This window comes from Stegastes partitus, unplaced genomic scaffold (assembly GCF_000690725.1).
Source record: "Stegastes partitus isolate 25-593 unplaced genomic scaffold, Stegastes_partitus-1.0.2 Scaffold40, whole genome shotgun sequence".
NCBI lineage: Eukaryota > Metazoa > Chordata > Actinopteri > Pomacentridae > Stegastes > Stegastes partitus.
This window is the reverse complement of record NW_007577771.1, coordinates 1,220,640-1,229,476: the sequence shown is the minus strand read 5'-3', so window position 1 is coordinate 1,229,476 and position 8,837 is coordinate 1,220,640.

Sequence of the window (8,837 nt, the reverse complement as noted above, 5' to 3'; positions counted from 1 at the left end):
TTCTTTTTTGAACAATCAGCTCCAGTGGTTCCAGAGGTATCCCCAGCACAGAACCAGCTTTCTTGATCAGCTTGTTTAGCTTCTTTAAGTCTCTGGTTCTGATGCCCCAGCAGATGGCTGCAAAGCTGATTTCCACAACAGACCTATAGAAGATATTATTGTTATTATATATATATAATATTGGGAACATCTAAATAGTTCACATCTTCTGAATGGGATTTTAACATGACATCACACGGTACAGAGAACCTGCTGCGTCGTTGCGCTCATAAAAACCATTTCAACTTTCAGCACAGTGGTGCCGTACTGTACTCCAAACAGGCCCTCAACAGTCGCATAGCAACAGCAGCTTTCCACAGCCTGCATACAGTAGACGTGTTTAGAGCTGCTTGTTAAAGACGAGGCACCCCGTGGACGCCGAGGCCAACTTGTTCCAATATGATTTCAACACATTTGTCCCGATTCTTGCTTTTGTTTTTTGTTGACCGGCGCCGAAAGTGCTGAGTGTGGGGGATCCAGGTGGGATGCTCAGCCCCTGACCCAAATAACAAGCCCCCCGAAAAACTCATGAGGCGGTGAAGATGCAGCCCCGTGTTGCTTGTTGAGAAAGTAACTCGCTGAATGAATTCTTTCTGATGTCTTCCTTCTTTTCTTTTCTCCCCTCCCTGCCTGCCAACTGACATACTTTCTTTTAATTCATCAGCAGCATGGCGAGCGATGGAGGGAGCGTGGGAGAGAGTAGGAGGGAGAAGGGATGGATGGAGAGAGAAAGAAAGTCTGTTTCGGCATCAAAAGGCTGTCTCAGAGACTAGGGGGAATACATTGACTCTTCAATGTGCTTTTTGATGATGCCTTTCTGTTTTATGAACTCAATGATACACAACAGCAGCAGCAGCAGTGTATTAGCCTACTTCTCCCTTCACTGTTCTCGCCCTCTGTCTCGCTTTAGCTCATCTTAATACACTCTGTTGCTCATTATTCCCTCTACCATCCCTCTCGTCTCTCATTATAACCTGTCTTTTATTTGGTAAAGCCGGCATCAGCTGGCAGGCGACTGTACAAGACAATATTTTGATGGCTCATCCTTCCTACAGCGAATCTTTTCCGACGATGAACTTTTCTCCAAGACGCTAATGCATATCGCTAAATCATTAAACATTTAAAGGGCTATTCCCCAAGTGCTCAATACTACAGAGAATAACACGTCCTATTATACATGACCCAGAAACAACTCACTCGAATCTTGAGTCACATCTGCTCATCGCAATAATTATTAAGGATAAAAACAGGCTCTTTGGAGACACATTAAAGAGAATACCGACTTGGTCTGATCACCATGATGCTGTTTTTGCTTTGTCAAAAATGCAGGGGAAGGTTTCGCGCAGACAAACGTCTCACATTAGCGCGCGGTGAAGTAAGCCTGATTAATGTGAGGTTTAATTGAACATGACTGCATCTCTGCATCAGTAGTTGTTCGGCTAATTGAATTAAACGTATCTTGCACAATAACACAATCAGGCACTAGAGCAGCTGTCTTTTAGGAGCGATTCACACATACGTGATCAACGCTGTTGTTGTCACGAGGCCGTACGTTGTTGTCTCAACTCTTGCATGTTTCCATTTCCTCCTGAATACAGTTTAAAGGAAAGCATTGTTCTTTAAACTCCACCTATGGACTATGGATGGAACTATGGATCAAGTGACTATGTTTCATGTGAAAGGGGCCACTTTCAGCTACAAAACCTCTGAGAATTAAATTTTTAACCAACTCTACGGTTCTATAGAGAGTCTTTGAATGAACTGTGTTGATTTTACAACCATGCAGCTTTAATGCTCCATCCTCACCGCTCTTAGCACCAAAAGGCAAACTGCATTCACATTTAAATTGATTTGTTAAGTGACACAAACTTTGATGCTAAAGTAAAGAAGCCATTTCTATATGAGAACACTGTGCAGCAGGACTTTACAATTCTTAAAAGTTCAGATGTTTTAGTCCTGCAGTTTGGATACTTTCTGCTTAGGTACTCGATCCTCTATGAATCTGAAAGCTTCATTTAGTCCAAATATTCAAGTCCAAGTGAAGTTCTCTGCACACTAAACATAATTAGCGCACCCTAACGCACAAGTTTCAGCCATTAGACAAACTTCTCACACTTCTAAAAAATGACAATCTCTTATTCAGCCCTGCCAGACGCAGTGGAATCATTTAAAACTTTTCACTGCACTTGAGGTTGAGCCTGCCTCAAAATTATATGACATATTTCCTGAAATATTTCTTCTTGATTTTAAGACAGAGGATCACATAAACTACTTGTTGTGTGGACAGGTTATTTTTAACGTGGCAGCTGAGAGTAAGTGCATGTTGGATCAGTTGATGTCATTTCAAATGGCGGTGTTGCGTCTGAAATATTTTCAGTTTAATTGGGAGAGCATTTTAAGAGTTCAATATAGAAATATCACTCCCACAGCCATGAAGATGGGTGAGGACACAGACGAAAGTGTTTCCAGGAAATCCAAACCTTTAATCATTGGGCCTATATATAGATGTATTCATATTTCCTGCTAAAAATGCAGTGTTAGGTTGTCACTTCACCTACTTTTGAGGCCTCTAACACCAGTAGAATGTTCCAGTTTTTTTGCGATCAAAACGGTGATATGCATCCGACCACAAAAATGGTTGTACATAGGGGCCTATATATTGTGTGCAAAGTTACACGTTGCTTCTCCTGGAGCCAAAACATCATTTTCTCTCTGACTTGATCAAATTTTGTAGCTGGGAGTTAGACATTACTGGAGCTTCTGAACATGTAAAAAGACAAAAAATCGTGTATTTGTGGTCTGAAAATATGAAATTCCTAAAATTCAGCTCAATATATTTTACAGAACTTCTACGTCCAACATTCCAAATAAGCAAACTGAACAAAAGCTGAGCCACACATTTCCTGCATTCTATCTGAACTGACACAGACTGACAATGTTTATTTTAAATGTCACCATACATCTCCTAAAAGCTTTACAAGTCTGTTTTATCATCCTGGTTTTGCTGGAGTCTCTCTGAAAGAGAAAGAGACAGCTGATCAAATTTATATAAGCCCATTTCACACAGCGATTGTCGGCATGCTTTGCTCTGCCTTTTGCTGAGAACAATATTCAAACAAAGACAACACACAGTAAAGCTGAGACAGAAGCAGCAGAACTTTTGGCCAAAGGTTTGGGTTTTCTGACTAATTTAACGCACATTTTTGGACCGATCTGTTTAAACTCAGTTTGATCATCTTGGGAAAAGCATATTTGCATTTCAAACATGAAACTGGCTATATTTTTCCACGCAGAGTGGTTTTACAGGCTGGTGCGGTAAAGGATAACCTTGTCTTTTGTGCACTCTGCTGGACACTTGTAGTACATACAATGCAATGAGCTGCATCCTACACTCCCCCCTTCGCCAAACACACATTCACACGCCCACACGCTCATCTGCAGACACAGGGAGAGGCGTGTACATGTGATTAATGCTCTCCGTTTTCACATTTCTTGCTAATTAGCAGCTGCTTGTAGCTCATACTGACGGTTATTTAAAAGGCATTTTATTTAGACGGCGTCGATAGAGCCATAGACGCCATAATTACACGTTTAATTACTCCGTGTTTGCAGTTTCAACCGTACAGGGGCCAATTTTGCGGACAAACTTTCTACCTGTTTTCTATTACAGCTTGATTCCTCGCATACAGTTTGAAAGGAAGCAGCAGAGTTCACGTTCTTTCTATTTTTCATATGAGCGCTTACTTTCATTGTGTATATTCTCAGATAAATACTGTACATTAGTAGATATCAGCTTGAGCGCAACAGTAAATCAAGTCATTACACAGTTAAAGAAAAAAAAGAAAACCTTTGCTAAGCGAAGCACTCGATATCCTGTTGTTGTCTGAATCATTTTTCTCATCATTTCCTGAAAGCTTCCTGGAAAGCAAATGTGATTTGGTGCTATTCAGAGGGGAGACTGAGAAGTAATACCAAAGAAGTCTTTTACTCAGCACAGATAAGGGTGCAGCCACGTGTGCAATTTAACATATATGAGAAATAAAGTCTCCGATTGGAAAATGTATCATCATGAAGACTGAGTTTTTCTGTCACAGAGATGCTAATTTTAACAAAGCCAAGCCAAAGCACCGTATGCTGCATTTATAGTCGAGTACACAACAGTTTCTCTTAAAACAAACTCACTGAACATACACCATTCTGTGACAGGCAACGATTCGGTTTCACAAACCCAACTTTGTCCACAGAAAGGCCAAGAAAAAAAAAAAAGATTAGTCGTGTGTTTTTGACAACTGAATTAAATGAGTTCAAGAAAGTTCACTCAGAAGCTGATAAGAATTAAAACGGTTCTGACCCTCAGCTGGTTCAGTCGTAATAGAAAGAACAGGAAGGTCACCGAGTTGAGAATTTCTCAAAACTGTGCTCATGTGGTTTTTAAGCTGGTTTCTTCATCGCCACAAAGCACTCAGCTTACTTTACGCCCAGTGTTGTCATAGTTTCCTGTTAAAAAGGGGGAGATTTTATAGATTTGATACCTGAGTGCCAGTCTGGAGTTTTTGTCACTGTCACTTTGATTATTTACTATTTTATCATATGCTTATTTAAAAAAACAACAACTTAGATTTTCATTCATTTAACCATCCAGAAAATCAATGTGACAACTGGTGAAAAAAAAAAAAGAGAAGTGAGTAATATAGAGGACGTCATGTGGAAAAACTACCTTTTACTTAGGGACTGTAAGAAAGTTGTAAGGAGTAGAGTCTTATCATTAACAACTAAGAAGCATAAAAACTGAAATATTATTTGTCTTATCTCTCAAATTTATCCAAAAATTAAAAAAATAATCAGCTATATGACACATTAAAAAGACGTAGAACCCCAAAAAGCACCCTGTAGGCTCTTTAAACGATGACCTTAATGTTATTTCATACAAAGCATCTCTCTAGTTGATGTAACCATGAGTCAGGTTCATGTTACAGCCGTCAGTTATCAATTAATTTTAATTTGTTTCCAGCAATTTTTACGTCTCAACAGGTTTAAATACTACAAGACTCATGAACTGCTGGGCTGTTGCCGTGCAGAAGATGCCCCTAAACTGATAGAAAGCAAGTAAATTGATCCAAACTGCATCATGTATCGCTGGTTTTCTCTCAATCTTTAATATAAGTTGACGTTAGTGTCTGATATCACAGAATTTTAAAGACCCACTCGGGTGAATTTTATTTACCTTGCTACCATATGTGGTGCTTTTATAAGCTCCAAGACACATTATGAGTGAAATCAAACCAATCCTGTCAATTACTCCCATATTACAACTTTCCATTGGGCAGCATAGAGTAGTGTTGCCATGTTTGAGTAGGTGAGCTGGTGTGCTCCAGTTGCAGTAAGCTATCTCCTGATGTTTCAATAAACACAGGTTTCTACCTCTGAAGACCATAGATTTCCATTTTTCATACTGATCCGAGCTGCAGAAGAGCTGCCGAACATCATCTATGACAAAAATGAAACAGCTCTTTCCACTCTGCAGCCGTATATGACACATTTTCATTTTTGCAAAGCTCAGAGTGGCTGTTGATTGAGTTGTATAATCACTGATATCCATAAAAAAAAAAAAATCCACTGTAGCTCCCCATCTGCACCCTTAATGCATTTCCACACAAGCCCTTTACATACAATGCTTCACTGCTGATGTTGTAGAGACTGAATTACTATCACTCCTGTGTAGCATTTTGTAAATCTATTGAAGTCTTCCACAGAGCCTTCCTTCCTAATGCCATTTCACCGCACGTAAAATGTAAATCCGCCCCAAAATGCGCCGCGGCTAGGCAATTAAATTGCAGCCTGTATCCTCGCAAAACTAACAGATGTCTTCTCCTGTAATACACGATTCCATCAGCCTCTAACAAAACACTCACCTCCAGTCAAATAGCAAAGCTTTCGCAGCATAAGAATGAGTCTGCCTCGCTGAAAAGCTGCGGCATCTGACAGAGACACCCACTGTTTCTTTATATAACACCTTTTTATAGCACCTATTTACCTTGAAATGATGTTGCCAAGTAACAACATCCCAATTGTGTGGCGTGTGGGTAGGCGAGTGTGTGCGTGAGTGGGTGTGTGTGTGTGTGTGTGTGTGTCAGTGATGGATGTCCTAAAGTGCCATTATTGGCTCTGAAAGTGGGGTTCTCGCAGCAGCCGGGTGAATGACTTCCACTCCTTTTTTACTCTCATGCAGGTTTGCTGCTTCAGAGAGGTGCAGGCAGGAACTCATCTATCACTACTGCACATTAATCCTTAATGCTGCTAATGCCGCTGCCTGGCACGGCGCAGAACACTTTACAGTGAACGATGCTGCCGCTGGTTTGTTTTTTTGGTTCGAATCTTACCTCGTGTCCTTCTCACATCTTTCCTAACCTCTTCCACTCACTCCATCCACTTCTTCCCTCACAGCACGAGCTGCTTAACTGATACTACAGTAATCCCCTTCTTAGCGAATGGGATTAATATTTAATTCAAGAAGAGCCTTTTATCAATACCTCATGCATTCATTGTTCCGTCTGTTTGGGGTGGCTTTCGCCAGCTCTTGGCAAAAGAGTAAGTGTATTCGTGTGACAGATCAGGCTGATAGGAGAGTAGAAAGTTCTGCTGTAAAGTTTTTTTTATGGTTCGGAGGGAGAATTTATCAGCAACACATCAGAACAACTGAATAGATGTGCAAAATAATAGAATTATCTATTAGCAATGCATGTCTTTGTTTCTTATATTCATATACAAACACCAACATTTCCCTTTAACCTGTAACGGTTTCTGGATCGCTTTGTGCTTTATCCTTGAAACCCCCGGTGCTCACATTCATAAAGGTACCAAGAGCCTATTATGTTCTGATCCACTGCAATGCTGATCCAGGATTAGCCCCAGAGGCAAGAACACATGACAGAGTAAACTTCAGAAGACACAAACCTGCCTCCCCTCTGCTGGGGACATTTTGAAAATCTTAACTTGTTGGTTCTGGGTCAGCCTGTTGCCCAAGAACACGGCTGTTTTTTTTTTTACGAAACGAGCGATTGTGAAACAGCTCGGTTTTATTCCTGTTTATTTGACAGTGAGCTGTTAGTGTTGGCCACATATTGCAGAGTGCAATCCTCCTAATACACTCACAGCCAAGAGCGAAAAAAACATGAAATCTATCTGAGGTTATTCTCTGCAGGAGTGGGGTGTTTTTTAAGAGCTCGGGGCCTGCATGTTTTTACGGGGGAGATCTCACCTTGTGTAAGCAGCAATGCTAAAGTTCACAAGGTTTTCAATGGAGACTTATGAATAATAACCTGATTGCCAAAGGCTGCTTCACAGCATGTGAGCTGGAAATGTAGCAGCGCCACATCTTTGTGTTGACTTACAACCTCAAGGCTACCTTGAAGCTCACGAGTGGACCTTGAGGTTGTTTCGTCACGTGTGGAATTTTCTTGTTCGCATATTCTACGTACACATTTGTGTTCCTCTCAAGGACAGCATTTCAACGCGCCGCGACATGAATTATGGCTCTGAGTTGGGAGGCTGAAATTCTTCACTTCGGTCGATTGCTTCAATAATTTACATTCAAAGAAGAAAAATCAGAGCTGCATTTGCTCGGAATTTTTAACCACTTTAGGGAATTTTGAAATGAGGTATATTTCTCTCCCTCAGACTTCATGGATTATGAAAACCTGGATTTAAGAAGGCTTTGGCTCCACCTAGTGGTCAAACTAATTCACTCCTTCCTGTGTGTATTTGCGTCATCAGGCTTTCTTTTTCTGTGGAAATCCGTGATCATCAAGTCAGCCAGAGTCAGACTGCAGTTGGAGACAAGAAGAGCTGCCTTCAAAGTAAACATCCTTATTCTGTTCATGCACGGAGGAAGAAAGAGAAACCAGAAAGTATTCAAAATTATGAAGCTGGATGCTTTAAAGCTTTAATATTTTGTAGATCATCTTATAGCTCCACTTATGCTATAAACACAAAGTAAAATGATGATTTTTTTAACATAAATGACAAATTTGTTCTTGCCCACAATAATAATAATACAATCTGACGTTTGCGTTTATTTGCATTATGTCTTTTCTGATCTGTTTTCTTTTCTGTTTGTCTCTTTTTATGTGTTTTTTTGTGTCTATCCTCATAACATGCACAGGTGCAGTGGATTTTATTTTATTTTATTTTCATTACTGTAGTTCTTATTCTTGTATTTATCACTATAAAGAAGCAATAGATGAACTCATTCATTAGTTATTACCTAGGTAGTAATGAATTGCTTCTTAATAACAGAAGCACGTAGTATTGTTTAGAATTTGTATATTTTATCATGTTTTTTTATTGTCTTTTCTAATGTTTTGATCTGTTTTATACTGTAGAGGGAGAGAAACTATATCATCAATAACAGTATCAATAATAATAATATTGTCTGGCACGTGTATAATATTTTCTAATGTCTTCTTGTAATGTCCTATTTTATTTTATTGTCTTTTCTAATGTTTTAGTCTCTTTTTAAAATGTAAATATTTAGTAACTGACTAATTTCCCCTCCAAAAAACCCCAAAAACTCCACCAATAATAACTGAAAATGTTTGGCATTTGTATAATTGGTCTTTTTAAATGTTTTTCTTCTTTGTAATGTTTCAGTCTTTTCAAAAAATACTTTATTGATACAGTTTTATGGACAAAACTTCTATTTTTTTCATTATTATTATTATTATTATTATTATTATTATTTCATTACTATTATTGTTAGTGCAGTTCTTCTTGCTCTTCCTATTATCCTACTATAAGGG